Source organism: Symphalangus syndactylus, chromosome 19 (genome assembly GCF_028878055.3).
Source record: "Symphalangus syndactylus isolate Jambi chromosome 19, NHGRI_mSymSyn1-v2.1_pri, whole genome shotgun sequence".
Taxonomy (NCBI): domain Eukaryota; kingdom Metazoa; phylum Chordata; class Mammalia; order Primates; family Hylobatidae; genus Symphalangus; species Symphalangus syndactylus.
The window spans coordinates 47,656,909-47,675,218 of record NC_072434.2 but is presented as its reverse complement, the minus strand read 5'-3'; the positions used below and the strand labels follow the sequence as shown (position 1 = coordinate 47,675,218).

Here is an 18,310-nt window from a genome sequence, read left to right as displayed (position 1 = left end):
AGCCTAGGAGGTCAAGGCTGCAGTGAGCCATGATTGTGCCATTGCCCTCCAGCCTGGGTGACAGAGTGAGACACTGCCCAACAGCCGCCCCCCTCCCCCAAAAAAAGAATATAAAGCACTTAGTACAGTATCTGGCACATTGTAAGCTCTTTATAAAGTTGGTTATTATTTTATTATTAGCAGGGACCAAGGCCTTAACGTTGTAAGATGCAGGGAAATAACAAAAGGAAAGAAAGGCTCCCTGTTGCTGAAGAAGCTAGTACCACAGTCAGGTGCACAAGGTCTAGCACAATTTGGGTCCCAGCCAATCTTACCCTACGGTTACCTGCCCGATCTCCCTGAAAACTTCCTTAGTTCCTCAAGGTAGGAAGAACTCCTCCTTTAGTTTCCCAGAGTACTTTGCATGTACTTTTCTACTTTCCCTTATCACACTCCATTCTATTTTGCTTGCATATCTATTCACTCTACCCTACCTTATCCCAGGCTGTGAGTTTATGGACAGCAGGAACCAAGCAGTCATCCTTGTATTTGCAGCCATAGGCATTCTGCAAGTATTGGATGAGGATGGAAGGATGGATGGATAGACAGACAGATAAGGAACATGGGATAACTAGTGACTTGGTAAAGGATTAGGCCTGGGTACCCAGGAGACCAATTAAAACAGTCATTGCTTCACAAGCTTCCCTAAGACTGGATCTGAACAGAAATGCAAAGGGCATGACATTTGAAGAATTGTTTGCCTGGTGAGGGTGGTTAGGCAACCTACATGTGCCTTCAAGGGAAAAGCATGGCTAGTTGGTGACTGCTGACAGAGTTGGTATCAGGCAGAACACCTAGGCAACCAGACGCCAAGGCAGGATGATGCCTCTAAGTCCCCCTGCAGCCTGAAAAGTTAATCAATTAGTCAATTAGGAGCAAGTCCTTTCAAGTGCGGTCAGTTTCAGGCAGACTTGTGGACAATGACTATTCTCTCTGTGATTGTGTTCACTGTAAACAATGATGCAAGATCTAAAGATAGAAAGGGGATAGAAATGTTGTTCTCACAGAAGATGGACTGTCTGGAGATAACATTCCCAAGTACCTAGAGTATAAAGTATTTTGTAACATAGGGCGATATAGAGGGAGATGCTGTATCTTGACTTTTCAGAAACCATTCTTATTTTATTCATTTTGTTCAAAGCAATTTAAGATGATAACATTTGTTGATTGATCACTTATTGTGTGCCTCATACTTTTTAAGAAAGTGATATGCTACAGTTGGCCTTCCCTGGCTCATGAGAGTCAATTGTGTGTGTTTTCTAAGGCTGCATTAGAAGATTTTACACTGGCATCTTAAATTCGGCCATATCAGGAATATTTACATCATGGAAATTGGCAAACACTAAAAATCGGGGTTTTCAGTCTCATCCCTTCTGAGAGCTGCTTGTCAAACATTTACCGCACACTACTGATTTTACAATAAATGATCCTAATTAGCCCTTCCCATATTCCTACTTTACAGATGAGAAATTGAAGTTTAGAGATTAAATAATTCACTTATTACAAACTTTTTGGTGGCAAAGGCAGGATTAAAATTCAGACCGTCTGTCTCCAAAGTTCATGCATTTAACCATTTAATTATTTTAAGATTTCAAACCCTACTTAGGTCAGCAAAATGGCAGAGTAGGCAGCCCCAAGCTCCTGTACCCCCATAGAAACTCAAAAAACAAGCAGAATCTGTCAGAATTAACTCCTTCAGATTCTGGAAAAAAGTCAGAGGCTTACAGCAACCAAGTGGATGCTGAATTAAGAAAAATAAAAAATGGGCTCATGCCTGTAATCCCAGAATTTTGGGAGGTCAAGACAAAAGGGTCTCTTGAGCCCAGGAGTTTCAGACTAGCCTGGGAAACACAGTGAGACCCTGTCTCTACAAAAAATAACAAAATAAAAATTAGCCAGGCCTGGTGGTGCATGCCTATAGTCCCAACTACTGGGAGGCTAAAGTGGGAGGATCATTTGAGCCTGGGAAGTCAAGGCTGCAGTGAACTATGATCTTGACACTGCACTGAAGCCTGGGTGACAAAGTGAGCCCCTAAGATAAAAAACATATATATATGTATATATATATATATATATAGAGAGAGAGAGAGATAAGGCTGGGCATGGTGGCTCACGCCTGTAATCCCAGCACTTTGGGAGGCCAAGGTGGGCAGATCATGAGGTCAGGAGTTCAAAACCAGCCTTGCCAACATGGTCAAACCCCATCTCTACTAAAAATACAAAAATTAGCCGGGTGTGATGGCATGTGCCTGTAATCCCAGCTACTCCAGAGGCTGAGGCAGGAGAATTGTTTGAACCTAGGAGGCAGAGGTTGCAGTGAGCCAAGATCGTGCACTCCAGTCTGGGTGACAAAGAGAGACTCCATCTCAAAAAATTAATTAATTAATTAATTAATTAAATTCAAAAATGGTAGGAAAGTTTTGTGGCATTTTTATTTGCTCTTACTCAACACCTTACCTTGCAATGGTCCTGAAGACAGCAGCCCATACTGTCAGCATGGGAATGTGGTCCCTGGTTCTAGAGGGAGCAAAGCAGACCTTATTTGCAAATTATTGTGTAGATCGGTTTTAACCTGTCTGTACGTGAAGGACTGACACAAAATGCTCACCTCTGTTTGCCTAACTCTGAACTAACCCAGATTGGAAAAGCAGCAGGCATTGCTTGAATCGTCGTAAGGTAGAAGAACAAGGCCTGAGGCAAAAGGTCACAGTTGAGACATGCAATAAACCACCTAAGTCTTGGGCAAAAAATTTGAGGACAGAGTTTCTTTGGGAAGTTAGGACAATCAGAAGCACCTGTGTATGCAGGGAATTCAGACAGCCACGCATGTGCCCAGGGCAAGATGCTTGCTCAGAAAAGCTGTGATAAGGGCGTAGTGGCGGGCGCCTGTAGTCCCAGCTACTCGGGAGGCTGAGCCAGGAGAATGATGTGAACCCGGGAGGCGGAGCTTGCAGTGAGCAGATATCGTGCCACTGCACTCCAGCCTGGGCAACAGAGCAAGACTCTGTCTCAAAAAAATAAAAAATAAATAAATAAATAATAATTTAAAAAAGATGTGATAAAAACTTCAGCTTTCATCACAGCTGATTCCTAAGCTCAGTGAAAGCCTGGCTAAGTGTTGAAGGAGGGCCCTAGTACAGGCCCAATTGGCAAAAACTGAGAAAAGTATTTTTGTTTGTTTGTTTTTTTGTTTTTTAGCTCTTGACATTCAGGTAAAATTCTGTCAAAACACTCACTGAAGGCCAGGCATGGTGGCTCACGCCTATAATCCCAGTACTTTGGTAGGCTGAGGCAGGCAGATCACTTGAGGTCAGGAGTTCGAGGCGAGCCTGGTCAACATGGTGAAACCCCATTTCTACCAAAAATACAAAATTTAGCTGGGTGTGGTGGCATGTGCCTGCAATCTTAGCTACACAGTAGGCTGAGGCAGGACAATTGCTTGAACTTGGGAGATTGCAGTGAGCTGATATCATGCCAGTTCATTCCAGCCTGGGCAACAGAGCAAAAACTCTGTCTCAAAAACAAACAAACCCTTCCTTCCCTTCCCTCCCTTCCCTCCCTTCCCTCCCTTCCTCCCTTCCTCTCTTCCTCTCTTTCTCTCTTTCTCTCTTTCTCTCTTTCTTTCTTTCTTTCTTTTCTTCTTTCTTTCTCTGTGGCCCAGGCTGCAATCTACTCGGCTCCCTGCTGCCCGCGCCGCGGACTGCCTGGGACTGCCGGCGCGTGCCACCGCTGCCTGCTTTTTCTCCTTTGGCTGCAGGCACGCGTTCGCCATCTTGGCGACGCTGGTCGCCAGCTCCTGACGCCGAGTGCTCTGCCCGCCTCAGCCTCCCGAGGTACTGGGACTGCAGACGGAGTCTCGCTCACGTGGTGCTCGGTGTTACCCGGGCTGGAGTGCGGTGGCGTGGTCTGGCCTCGCGGCAGCCTCCGCCTCCCAGCCGCCTGCCTTGGCCTACCAGGGTGCTGGGATTGCAGCCCCTGCCTGGCCGCCGCCCCGTCTGGGAGGTGGGGAGCGTCTCTGCCCGGCCACCCATCGTCTGGGAAGTGAGGAGCACCTCTGCCCGGCCACCCGTCGTCTGGGAAGTGAGGAGCGCCTCTGCCCGGCCACCCGTCGTCTGGGAGGTGAGGAGCGCCTCTGCCCGGCCGCCCCGTCCGGGAGGAAGTGAGGAGCGCCTCTGCCCGGCCGCCCCGTCCGGGGGGAAGTGAGGAGCGCCTCTGCCCGGCCGCCCCGTCCGGGGGGAAGTGAGGAGCGCCTCTGCCCGGCCACCCATCGTCTGGGAGGTGAGGAGGGCCTCTGCCCGGCCACCCATCGTCTGGGAGGTGAGGAGCGCCTCTGCCTGGCCACCTATCGTCTGGGAAGAAGTGAGGAGCGTCTCTGCCTGGCCGCCCCGTCTGGGAGGTCTACCACGGAGGCCAGAAGCAATGTGGGGGCTGGACGTGGTGGCTCACACCTGTGGTCCCGGCACTCTGGGGGGCGAGGCGGGTTGATCACTTCGGGCTAGGAGTTCGAGACCAGTCTGGCCAACTTGGTGAAACATGAAAAATACAACAGACAAACCAACCAACCAACTCAGTGACAACAAAACAGGTCTACCCTGGAGTCATACTCTAATTTTTTCTATTTTCCTCCCTTTCTGATCCTTTATCCCACTTTCTTTTTCTTCCTCTACATTCTCCCTCTTCTTTGTCAAATAGAGGATTGAGTTATTATCACTGATCCATATAAAGTCCCTCTCTCATTTATTTTAACTCCCACCCCCCATTTCTATTCCCCGACTTCCCATGTGCAACCTTCCTAGTATGTTTGATATGCATCTTTTTGTTTGTATGTATTTTTAGAAAATGTTTATTGTTTTTGTGTGCAAAAAAGATTAATAAAAAAATAAAAAAATAAAATAAAATAAAATAATTAAAAAAACAAACAAACAAATAAACAAACAAAAAAACCCCACTCACTGAATACAAGCTAATGACAGAGACTTCATCAACCACACATGACAAAGAAAAGTCTCTGCAAAAATAGGAAAAGTTACTAGAACAAGACTACTACAGGTCTCAACAATGAAAACAGAAACAACCACAAAAAAAAACAAAAAAACAGTAAACCCCAAAGAAGGAGAAGAATCTTATTTTCAGAGTTGCCACAATACACTATTCAAAAGTCCAGTTTTCAAAAACAACAACAACACAAAATCACAAGAAAGTACACAAAGAAACAGGAAAGTATACTTCAATAAAAGAAAATATGGGCCAGGCACGGTCACTCACGCCTGTAAACCCAGCACTTTGGCATGCAGAGGCAGGAGGATTTCCTGAGCCCAGGAGTTCGAAACCAGCCTGGGCAACACAGTAAAACCCCATCTCTACTAAAATACAAAAAATTAGCCAGGAGTGGTGGCGTGCGCCTGTAGTCCCAGCTACTTGGGAGGTTGAGGCAGGAGAATTGCTTGAACCTGGGAGGCAGGGTTGCAGTGACCTGAGATTGCACCACTGCATTCCAGCCTGGGCAACAGAGTGAGACTCCGTCTCAAAAAAAAAAAAAAAAAAGAAAGAAAGAAAAAAGGAAAAAAAGAAAAGAAAAGAAACTGACAAAAACCATGCATGAGGAAGCCCAGATATTGAACTTACTAGACAAAAACTTTAAAACAATGGTCTTAAATATGCTCAAAGAGCTAAAGGAAAATGTAGACATAAAACTAAAGAAAATCAGGAAAATAGTGTATGAACAAAATGAGAACACCAATACAAAGATAGAAATTATGAAAAGGAACCAAACAGAAGTTTTGGAGCAGAAAAGTAGTAGAATAACTGAAATGAAAAAAACCACTAGAGAGGTTTGTATTAGTTTGCTAGGGCTAACATAACAAAATATAACAGAGTGAGTGGCTTGAACAACAAAAATGTATTTTCTCACAGTTCTGGAAGCTGGAAGTCCAAGATTAAGATGCTGGCAAGGTTGGTTTCCTCTGTGGCCTCTTTCCTTGGCTTCTAGATTGCTGCTCTCTTGCTACCTCTTCAAATGGTCGTACTTCTATGCATGCACACTGTGATATTTCTTCTTCTTATACAGACACCAATCATATTGGATTAAGGCCCTAACCTAGCCATTTAAATCTAATTGTCTCAAACTAAATAATTACATGTATTTTAATTTAATTAGTTTGATCACCAAGAATGCAGATGCCTGCTTTCAAAACTGCTATTCAACATCCTACTGAAAATTCTAGCCAGAGCAAGTTGACAGGAAGCAGAAAGAAAGGGCATCCAAATGGGAAAGAAAGAAGTAAAACTGTATCTCCATGACCAAAGAATCTACAAGAAACCTACTTGAGCTAATAAATGAATTCAACAAAGTTGCAGGTTATAAAATCAACACACAAAAATCAGTTGTCTATACATCAGCAGTGGATATTTGAAAAGGAAATAAAGCAATTCTATTTGTATTACAATCGCATCAAAAAGTATAAGATACTTAGGAATAAATTTATCCAAAAAAGTAAATATTATACACTGAAAACTATAAAAACATTGCTGAAAGAGATTAATGAAGATATAAATAAATGAGAAGTTACCCACATTCATAAATTGGAAGACTTAGTATTGTTAAGATGACAATACCCAAAACAATGTACAGATTCAACACAATCCCTATAAAAATCCCAATAGCTTTTTTGCACAATGGAAAAAGCCTATCCTCAAATTCATATGTGATTGTGGCCAGGCGCATTGGTTCACACCTATAATCCCAGCACTTTGGAAGGCTGAGGCAGGTGGATCACCTGAGGTCAGGAGTTCGAGATCAGCCTGGCCAACATCGTGAAACCCCGCCTCTACTAAAAATACAAGAATTAGCTGGATATGGTGGCTCACGTTTGTAGTCCAAGCTACTCAGGAGGCTGAGACACAAGAATCACTTGAACCCGGGAGGCGGAGGCTGCAGTGAGCCGAGATCATGCCACCGCACTCCAGCCTGGGCAACAGAGTGAGAGTCGGTCTCAAAAAATAAAAAATAAAAAAATCATATGGGATTGCAAGGGACCTGAAATAGCCAAAACAATCTTGAAAAAAAAAGTCAAGGCTGGGGGACTCACACTTCTGATTTCAAAATTGACAAAACTGCAGAAATCAAAACAGTGTGATACTGGCATAACAATAGACACTGACACCAGTGGAATATAATTAGACATCCAGAAACAAACCCTGTCATTTATAGCCAATTGATTTTTGACAAGGGTGCCAAATCCACCCAATGGGGAAAAGTATAGTCTCTTCAAAAGATGGTGCTAGCACAACTGGATTTCCACATGGAAAAAAATGAAGTTGGGCCCCTACCTCACACCATATATAAAATTTAACTCAAAATGTATCAGTGATCTAAATATAAAAGCAAAAACCATAAAACTCTTAGAATAAAACATAGGGGTAAATCTTGGTGACCTCGGATTTGGCAATGGATTCCTAGATATGATACCAAAGTACAAGCGACAGTAAATAAATAAATAAATAAGACTTCATCAAAATTATTTAAAAACTTTAATATAAACTGAGTACAACAATAATACAAAAGGAACACTGAGTAAGAGTTCTTAACAGCATTGGCAGACCATATTTTGTCCATCAAAGGCCATTATTAATAAAGTGAGAAGGCAACTCACAAAATGAAGAAAAGATTCACAAATCACATATCTGATGAGGATTGACTACCCAAAATATGTAAGGAACTCCTACAACTAAACAACAGAAAGACAAACAACTCAATTTAAAGATAGGCAAAGGACTTGAAAAGACATTTCTCGAAAAGATATTACAAATGCCGATGAACACATAAAAAATGCTCGACATCATTTGTCATTAGGAAAATGCAAGTCAAAACTATAATTAGATAAGTACTTCACACCTACAATGATGGCTTCAAAACAAACACATATAACAAGTGAGGGCAACGATGTGGAGAAATTGGAACCCTCATACACTGCTGGTAGGAATATAAAATGCTGTGGCCCCTATGGAAAACAGTTTGGCAGTTCAAAAAGTTAAACATAGAATTACCATATGACCCAGGAAGTTCATTCTTAGATACATATTCAAAAGAATTGAAAAGAGGGATTCAAAATGCTAATGTTCATTACGGTATTATTCAACAGCCAAAAGGCAGAAGCAATCCAAGTCTATCAACAGATGAATGAACAATATGTGGCATATGGATATTATATTTCCCAGCCATAAATAGGAATGAAGTTCTGATATATGCTACAACATGGGTATATCCTGAACACTATGCTAAGTAAAAATAAGCCAGACACCAAAGGGCAAATATTGTATAATTCCACTTACATACAATATATATCTAGAATAGGTAAATTCATAGAGACAAAAAGTAGATTAGAGTTTACCAGGCACTGAAAGGAGAGGGGAATGAAGAGTTATTGCTTAATGAGTACAGAGTTTTTGTTTGAGGTGATGGAAATATTTAGAAATAGGTAATGTTGGTGGTTGCACAACATTGTGAATGTAACTAATGCCACTAAAATATACACTTAAAAGTGGTTAAAAGGGGCTGGGCGCAGCCCAGCACTTTGGGAGGCTGAGGCAAGCAGATCACTTGAAGTCAGGAGTTCAAGACCAGCCTGGCCAACATGGTGAAACCCCCGTCTCTACTAAAAATACAAAAAGTAGCTGGGCATGGTGGCACATGCCTGCAATCCCAGCTACTGGGGAGGCTGAGACAGGAGAATTGCATGAACCTGGGAGGTGGAGGTTGCAGTGAGCCAAGATTACACCACTGTACTCCAGCCCGGGTGACAGAGTAAGACCCTGTCTCATAAAAAAAAAAAAGTTTAAAACGGCATATTTTATGGTATATATATTTTTTACCACAATTTTAAAACTCTGTTCATGTCTGTTAATCCCCACTAATTTTCTAGCATCTTCCTATCTACCTCTGTGAGCCTAATTTCCTCACTTCTCTCCCAATTCTCAAAGTCTTTCTCCTGCATGATCCTTGGTAACAACTGTGGAGAGAGGTGCAGCAACCCACACTGTGCGCTTGCCAAATGTCACCATGTTGACAAAAACTATAGAAAATAGGGCATTAGGAAAAAAGAAACCTTTAATATAAACTGAGTACAACAATATGTACAAACAGAACGTTGAATAAAAGTTTTCGAACGCACAGGCAAACCATATTTGCTAGCTTTAGAGACTTGTGCAGGGGGATGTGTGTTCTCTAAATGGTTCAAGAAACAAAGGTGTGGTATCCCAATTTCCTGAAGCTGACTATTCTTCAAGTGTCAGGCCACAAAGACTGAGTCTCTTTAAAAGATTTATGCCAGGCGCGGTGGCTCACGTCTGTAATCCCAGCACGTTGGGAGGCCGAGGCGGGCGGATCATGAGGTCAGGATATCGAGACCATCCTGGCTAACATGGTGAAACCCCATCTCTACTAAAAATACAAAAAATTAGCCAGGCGTGGTGGTGGGCGCCTGTAGTGCCAGCTACTCGGAAGGCTGAGGCAGGAGAATGGCATGAACCCAGGAGGTGGAGCTTGCAGTGAGCCGAGATCGCACCACTGCACTCCAGCCTGGGCAACAGAGCAAGATTCCGAGATTCTGTCTCAAAAAAAAAATAAAAAGATTTAGTCCAGCCCTTATGAGCTTATCTTCTGATGTCCCCTGTACTTATATTCCCTCTTGGTGTTTTTCTTAAGTTTGGGAAAATGTTTGATTAACTAGTTGGCCTTTTCACAATTATCCTGAAGCTTAAAGGTATTATTTGTGGACCAGGACTTTCTTGTTGAAGTGAGAATACAGAACATAATCTCTTCTCCTTGTACTACTCTATAGACCCGCCCACACATCAAGGGAGAAGGGAACGCTCATTGTTCTTTTGTTTTGGGAGACTGGACACAATTTTGCATACATGTTTTAAAGTCGGCTTTTAAAATTTACTTTATAAAACCGTGTATGGTAGTGGTTAAGAGTTGGGGCACTGATGTCCTATATTCATTCTTGGCTCTGTCCTCTCCTGTGTGCCATGGACGTCTCTCCCCTTCTCTAGGTATTGATTTTCCCTGCTGTAGAGAGGATAACACCTACCTCAGAGGATTATATGAATGAGAGAAGGTATGAGAAGTACCAGTACAGTGCCCTACACAGTGTAGGTGCTCAAGAAAGTTAGCCTGTTACCTCGTTTATTATAGAACATCCATGAACCCCCAAAGGTCTTCTCCATGAAATTTTCCACAGTGAACAGTCCATGATGCTTTCTCTTTTGTCTACAGTCCCGTAATCCTTGATGAAAATACAACTCATGCTGTAGCCATTTTATTTTTATTTTCATTTATTATTTATTATTTATTTATTTTGAGAGGAGTCTCGCTCTGTCGCCCAGGTTAGAGTGCAATGGTGTGATCTCGGTTCACTGCAACCTCTGCCTCCCAGGTTCAAGCAATTCTCTTGCCTCAGCCTCCCAAGTAGCTGGGATTACAGGCGCCCACCATCACGCCTGGCTAATTTTTGTATTTTTTAGTAGAGATGGGGTTTCGCCATGTTGGCCAGGCTGGTCTTGAACTCCTGGCCTCAGGTGATCCACCCACTTCGGCCTCCCAAAGTGCTGGGATTACAGGCATGTGCCACCGCACCTGGCACCTTATTTTTTTGAGACAAGGTCTCTCTCTGGTGCCCAGGCTGGAGTGCAGTGGTGTAATCACAATTTATTACAGCCTCAACCTCCTAGGCTCAGGTGATCCTCCCACCTCAGCCTTCCGAGTAGCTGGAACTACAAACACATACCACCACACCCAGCTAATTTTTGTATTTTTTGTAGAGACAGGTTTTGGCCATGTTGCCCATGCTGGTCTCAAACTCTTGGGCTCAAGTAATCTGCCTTCCTTGGCCTTCCAAATTGCTGGGATTGCAGTCATGAGCCACTGCACCTGACCTGTAGCCATTTTATACTGTACACAAACTTTCATCAAATAAACATTAAGTCATTTGAGAGTAGTGGCAATGTTGTGCACTGTTGCGGCCCCCAGAGCCTGAAGCAGCCACACATGTAATGAAGAAACATATCTTAGTTTTATGTGGCTATAAACAAAATACCTGAGACTGGATAATTTACAAAGAACAGAGATTTATTTCATACAGTTCTGGAGGCTGGGATAGCAGTGTCAAGGGCTCTTCTGCTGCATCCTACCATGACAGAAAGTGGAAGGGCAAGACAGCATGCATAAGAGATGAAAAGCACAGTCTCAGCCCTTTTACAATTAGTATTAATCTATTCTTGAGGGCGGAGCTCTCTTGACCCAAACACCTCTGATTAGGCTCCATTTCCCAACACTGCTGCATTCAGGATTACATTTTCAGCACATGCTTTTTGGGGCACACATTCAAACCACAACAGAACACATTTTAATTGAATGGCCGAGAAGTGATTTGGAGCCCAGGATAAAGCACTGGATTTGTCATTAAAAGATTGAGTTCTAGTCTTGGTTTTCATAGGGGTGGGGTTTGTGACACTGGACAGGAAACTTGAAGGCAACTCTCATAATCAGTCTTTAAATTAGGATAATAGGGCTGCCCTACCCACTTTCAGGAAGAATTACAGTAAGATGTGACACCATACATGTGAAAGTATTTGGTAATTCCTAAACTGCAAAAAAAAAAAAAAACTACCCAGAATCCAGCAGGATTGTATCTTGAATCTATATAAGCAACCAAATTCTCCTAGTGTTGTCTTTATTTTAGGCTGTTGATAAATGTTCCATAATTCTGGTGCTATAAAAAGGCAGAATAAAGGAAAATAAAACCTGTTGGCTGCTAATCATTTACAATCAGATCATTGACTCAACCAATTAACCAATTACACTTAAAGTTAAAGCCCATTTGCAACCTACTGCCAGGATTAGGAGATTGATAGATTTTTAGCACAAAGGCTTATGCTCAAAACTCCCATTAGCAGTAATGGGAACTATGCCCATTAGGTCCATCGAGAGATGAAAGTTGAATGCGATCTATAATCTATCTTGCTTAATGTCATCAGTTTCCCTATAGCCCCTTCAAACAATCAGACGCCAGTGAAATGCCCTAAATGGAACTAATAGCATTGAATTAGGAGAATATTAACAGTCTATTTCAGTGAGGCTTTCCAACACAATAAGCCTATAGGTATTTCAAAATCTTGACATGCCTGTGCACGTTTTTTGTTTATTTAAGGAGGAAAGTAATCCTTTAATAATTAGAAAATACGGAAAGGATAATTTACATGACTATATCAGACAAACTATTTCCCCTAATACTTGAGCTTTTTGTTATATAAAAAGTGATCGGTTGAGCCTTATACAGATTACAAAATCATTCACATTTCCTTTAGTTTACAAGAAAATGAAGAAACCAAAGGAAAAGTGATATTGGCCTTTTGTTTTGTTTTGTTTTCGAAACAGGGGTCTTGGCCGGGCGCAGTGGCTCAAGCCTGTAATCCCAGCACTTTGGGAGGCCGAGGCGGGCGGATCACAAGGTCAGGAGATTGAGACCATCCTGGCTAACACGGTGAAACCCCGTCTCTACTAAAAATACAAAAAATTAGCCGGGCGTGGTGGGGGGCGCCTGTAATCCCAGCTACTCGGGAGGCTGAGGCAGGAGAATGGCGTGAACCCGGGAGGCGGAGCTTGCAGTGAGCCGAGATCACGCCAGTGCACTCCAGCCTGGGGGACAGAGAAAGACTCCGTCTCAAAAAAAAAAAAAAAAAAAGAAACAGGGGTCTCTCTCTGTCACTCAGGCTGGAGTGCAGTGGCATGATTATGGCTCACTGCAGTCTCAACCTCCCTACTCTCAGGTGATCCTCCCACCTCAGCCTCCTGAGTAGCTGAGACTACAGCTGTGCACCACCCCACCCAGCTAATTTTTATATTTTTTGTGGAGATGAGGTTTTGCCATATTGTCTAGGCTGGCCTTGAATTCCTTGGCTCAGGCAATCCACCCACCTATTTCGGCCATTGAAAATGCTGGGATTATAGGCCTGAGCCACTGCGCCTGGCTGACATTGGGCTCTTTTTTTTTTATCTTTCCTTCAAAATAATCATTGAAGATACTCTTTAGACAGTCACAAAACAATGCTTGGTTAAAATTTTCCCAACCACATAAGCACAAAATATAATTTCTCCCTTATTCTTACCCCACATGCATTATCAACTCCTGTTACATCATATTTTTTTTTTTGAGATGGAGTCTTGCTCTGTCACCCAGGCTGGAGTGCAGTGGCGCGATCTCGGCTCACTGCAAGCTCCGCCTCCCGGGTTCACGCCATTCTCCTGCCTCAGCCTCTCTGAGTAGCTGGGACTACAGGCGCCCGCCACCACGCCCAGCTAATTTTTTGTATTTTTAGTAGAGACGGGGTTTCACCGTGGTTTCGATCTCCTGACCTCGTGATCCGCCCGCCTCGGTCTCCCAAAGTGCTGGGATTACAAGCGTGAGCCACCGTGCCCGGCCACATCATCTTTTAAATACTTGATATCTGCCCTTTTCCTTCTAGTGCCATCATGCCCACCCTAGTTAAGGCTCCTTTAAAGCAGACTCAGACTGAGCCAATGACTTTCTAGTTGCTCTTCTTTAAATCTCTTGACACTTCAATCCAGCGTGCACATTCTGTAATGCATAGAACGTAAAACTTTTGAGAGCAGGAACTATGTCCTATATTTCCCCATATTATAGATACAGTGATATTTCCTGAATTAAAAATGTAGACACATAATCTGACAATTACATTTGTAGAGAAAAAGAAACAAACCTAAAATTGGACTTTTCCTTCCACATTTGTGGTTATTGTATCTAACAGATGCATTTTAACAAAATGCATTCTGCATCATATAAATACAATACACATGGGTTGATTGATGGGTTAATTGCTTAGTCTGTTTAGAACAGAGATTGTAAACATAAAGATCAAATATGGCCCGCGGTGATTTTTCCCAGCACATTAAAACATTTTTTAAACTGTTTGCCAACACTTAAAAATTGCTGATTTCACATAAAAATCAGGCTACACTTGAGAAATCTGAAGAACACCGGATTTTTAGACATCAGCTCAAGCTGAAGCTCACCTAAGATGGGAAAATCTAACACAGCTGCAAATCCCAAAAGGGCTGCACTTCCAGTGCAATGATGAACAGAAAAGAAACCTGCTGCACAGAAAGGAGCGAGGAAACTTGCCCATCTGTACCTTGGCAATTGGTAGAGGAAATATGTATATTTCCTCTTTCAATAATTTATATCCAAAGTTGATACTCTCATACACGTGGGTTTGCAGGTCAATTCACCCACTTACGTAGTTAAAAACAAAAACAAACAAAAAACCAAGGAGAGAGATTAATTTGGTCCCGGGTGAGTAGTTAACCCCAGGCAACTAGTAAAAGTAAACACAAATAATCTCTGAATGAATGTAACGTCAATCTATGCCTCAAGTAATTTCTACAGATAAAATCCAAGGAATATAAACTCAGAGTCAAAATCCACAAAACATAAAAGTAAAGGACACAATGGGTAAAAACTAGAAGGAGGAGATGGTAAAAATCATACCTGCAGTCTTCAAATGTAGAATGACAAGACATAGAATATAAAATAAGAATGTTTAATATTAACGCACATGACAGATATTATTTAAACACCTTCTATTTGCCAGGTACTGTTCTAAGCTTTAAGGATAAAGTGGCTAACAAAATAAACACCCTTGCTTTAAAGAAGGTTACATTTTAAGAAGAGGAGACAAATTACTCAATAAAAGATGTAGGATGGTAGGTGGTTAAAAAAAAATCTAGAAGAGAGATATGGAGTATTATAATATAGGATATTTCACTGTTCTTAGAGCCACACAGGGATTAGCTTTGGGTATGAGAGATAACCTAGGAGTTCTGGACTTTTTGTGTGACTGACATAAACAAGGAGAACGGCATAATGGGATTATAATGGTTGCAGAGAGTGGTGGTATGAGTGTGGGAGTGTGGGAGTGTGGGGCTGTGGGGGACTGTTGTGGGGAGGAGTCTCTTCGCCAGAACATACAGAGTCCTGGGCCTCCCTCTTCATTCTTGACAATGCTTATGTGAAGGATAGAGAAGGAATGCTCTTCTTTTTTTTTTTTTTTTTTGAGACGGAGTCTCGCTCTGTCGCCCAGGCTAGAGTGCAGTGGCGCAATCTCGGCTCACTGCAAGCTCCGCCTCCCGGGTTCAAGCCATTCTCCTGCCTCAGCCTCCCGAGTAGCTGGGACTACAGGTGCCCATCACCACACCCGGCTAATTTTTTGTATTTTTAGTAGAGACGGGGTTTCACTGTGTTAGCCAGGATGGTCTCGATCTCCTGACCTCGTGATCCACCTGCCTCGGCCTCCCAAAGTGCTGGGATTACAGACGTGAGCCACCGCGCCTGGCCAGGAATGTTCTCCAAGGCACAGGTTACCCCATGGATCCCTCTTGTTTCCTGCTGATGGAAGCCCAGAGCCACGAGAGAGCCTCTCATCTTATCTGTAAAACTTTTGTTTCAAGAAATAAAAGCCTGTAAATATGGTGAAGAAACAAATGACTATACAAACTTTTCCAAACAGATCTGAAATAGAACTTCTAGAAATAGAACAAAAAGATAGAAATTAAAAAATCAAACAAGTTAAAAAGAAGATTGGATACAGCTAGAGAAAAAACTCATGAACTAGAAGTCAGATCCTAAAAAACTGTCCTAAATGCAGTCCAAAGAGTATGAAGAGATGTGAAATATGAAAGGCAGATTACAAGACTTGGATTATATATTAGAATGTCTAATACACATGTAATCACCATTCTCCAAAGAGATAGAGAAAATGAGGGGAGAGGAAATAGTAAAAGAGATAACAGCTGGGAATTTCCAAGTATTGTTGAAAGTAATTACTATGCTTACCTGGTCACAGCAGGCATTTGAGTTTTTAACCCTTTGTTCAAGTTTTTCTTAAGCTACCATCCAGAAAAATGTCTTTCCTTTTTTTTTTTTTTTTTTTGAGATGGAGTCTTGCTCTGTCGCCCAGGCCGGAGTGGCGCAATCTCGGCTCGCTGCAAGCTCCGCCTCCCAGGTTCACGCCATTCTCCTGCCTCAGCCTCTCCGAGTAGCTGGGACTACAGGCGCCCGCCACCACGCCCAGCTAATTTTTTGTATTTTTAGTGGAGACGGGGTTTCATCGTGGTCTCGATCTCCTGACCTCGTGATCCGCCCGCCTCAGCCTCCCAAAGTGCTGGGATTACAAGCGTGAGCCACCGCACCCAGCTGCCAGAAAAATGTCTTTCACTGAGTACTACTTTATAGTTTACAAAGGGCTTTCACATATTAAAATCTATGTAACATGTTTTTAGACTCATTGAAAGTCTTGGATTTGTTTTCCTATTACAACAGGAAACTGAAGTAATCTCTGGCCATAAGATTAGTATTAAAGCCATTCTCTTTTAAGTGGAAAAACAGAAGAGTATGTTGATATGGTTTGGCTGTGTCCCCACCCAAATCTCATCTTGAATTCCCATGTGTCATGGGAGGAACCCAGTGGGATATAATTAAATCATGGGGGCAGGTCTTTTCCATGCTATTCTAGTGATAGTGAATAAGTTTCACAAGATCTGATGGTTTTAAAAATGGGAGTTTCCCTGCACAAGCTCTCTCTTTGCCTGCTGCCATCCATGTAAGATGTGACTTGTTCCTCCTTGCCTTCCACCATGATTGTGAGGCCTCCCCAGCCATGTGGAACTTTGAGACCAACTAAAACCTCTTCCTTTTGTAAATTGCCCAGTTTCAGGTATGTCTTTATCAGCCACGTGAAATGGACTAATACAGATGTTTAGAATCAAACTTAACAATAGCTACAGTTACTACAATAACTACAATAACAATAACCATTTACTATGGTAGTAAATTTGATTGATTTTTCTGCAGTTTTCATTTCAATACTCTTTTGGGATATTTCCCTTGTAAATCTTCCTATCCTTTATTTTCTTTCCTCAGGAATGATTTTTGGGGTCCACAGAAGACAGTGCCCTTCACTGGGTTAAGTGATGAGATCTAATTTCATCATGACCTTGAAGGCTCCATAAATCACTTTCTCCTGTTGCTATGTGAACAAAGTCCAAACCTTCTCAGCATGACATAATAGGCTGTTTCTTTGCCATATGTCACTGCCCTCCTTCTCAGCTCTACTCTCAGTGCAAACACGTAAGATAACTCACATGTGTTCATTTATATGAACACATACCCGGGCACCTTGTTTCTGTATAGGACATTCCCCTTGGCTCTCTCTTTGCCTTTCTCATCCTTCTTCAGTACTCCCCATTAACTTCCTCTCACTTCTCAATCTGTTGGTCTCAAGAAAGTCAGGCTGGGTGCAAAGGCTCATGGCTGTAATCCTAGAACTTTGGGAGGCCAAAATGGGAGGATTGCTTGAGCCCAGGAGCTCGAGACCAGCCTGGGCAACATAGGGAGACTCCATCTCTACAATAGAAAAAATTTTAAATTAACTGGGTGTGGTGGCACATGCCTGTGGTCCCAGCTTCTTGGGAGGCTGAAGCAGGAGGATCGCTTAAGCCAGGGAGGTCAAGGCTGCAGTGAGCCATGATTACACCATTGCACTCCAGCCTGGGCAACAGAGTGAGACCCTCTCTTTAAAAAAAAAAAAAAAAAGGTCTACTGGTTCTTCAGGATCCTCCCCAAACTGGGTGGGCACCTGGCTGCCCGAAGCTTTCTCTAACAGTATCTATGGCACCTTGAACTACAGTGTATTTTTTTCAGGTCTGTGCTATACTGTATCCATCTCTATATTCTGGCATGTCTGACATGTGATGGGCACTCAAGCAATTTTTGGTAAATCAACATTACAGAAAGTCTGGGAAAATACTGGGGGTTAGGGGGAGAGAATCATAAGTCTTTTTTTTTTTTTTAGACGGAGTCTCACTCTGTCGCCAGGCTGGAGTGCAGTTGCACAATCTTGGGTCACTGCAACCTCTGACTCCCTGGTTCAAGCGATTCTCCTGCCTCAGCCGCCCGAGTAGCTGGGATTACAGGCACGTGTCACCATGCCCAGCTAATTTTTGTATTTTCAGTAGAGACGAGTTTTACCATGTTGGGCAGGATGGTCTTGATCTCTTGACCTCGTGATCCGCCCGCCTCAGCCATCATAAGTCTTAAAAGATCACTGTAGGGCAATCCTTATTCCTGAACCGAGCAATACCACTTCCAGGAAATCTACCTATGCAAATAATTGAGAATGTGTTCAGGTATAGTTA

The 18,310-nt window shown here is 42.7% G+C and overlaps 1 protein-coding gene and 1 long non-coding RNA gene across 2 annotated transcripts in view; both read right to left on the bottom strand.

Annotated features, from left to right (window-relative positions):
* JAK1 (Janus kinase 1) overlaps positions 1-18,310 on the bottom strand; it is a 246,230-nt gene that overhangs the window by 155,807 nt on the left and 72,113 nt on the right. The gene's annotated exons all lie outside the window — the stretch shown is intronic.
* LOC129458734 (uncharacterized) overlaps positions 1-18,310 on the bottom strand; it is a 28,891-nt gene that overhangs the window by 8,381 nt on the left and 2,200 nt on the right. Inside the window, exon 2 of the long non-coding RNA XR_010114586.1 lies at positions 2,497-2,556. This is a non-coding gene — a long non-coding RNA (uncharacterized lncRNA). The remainder of the gene's footprint in view (positions 1-2,496; positions 2,557-18,310) is intronic.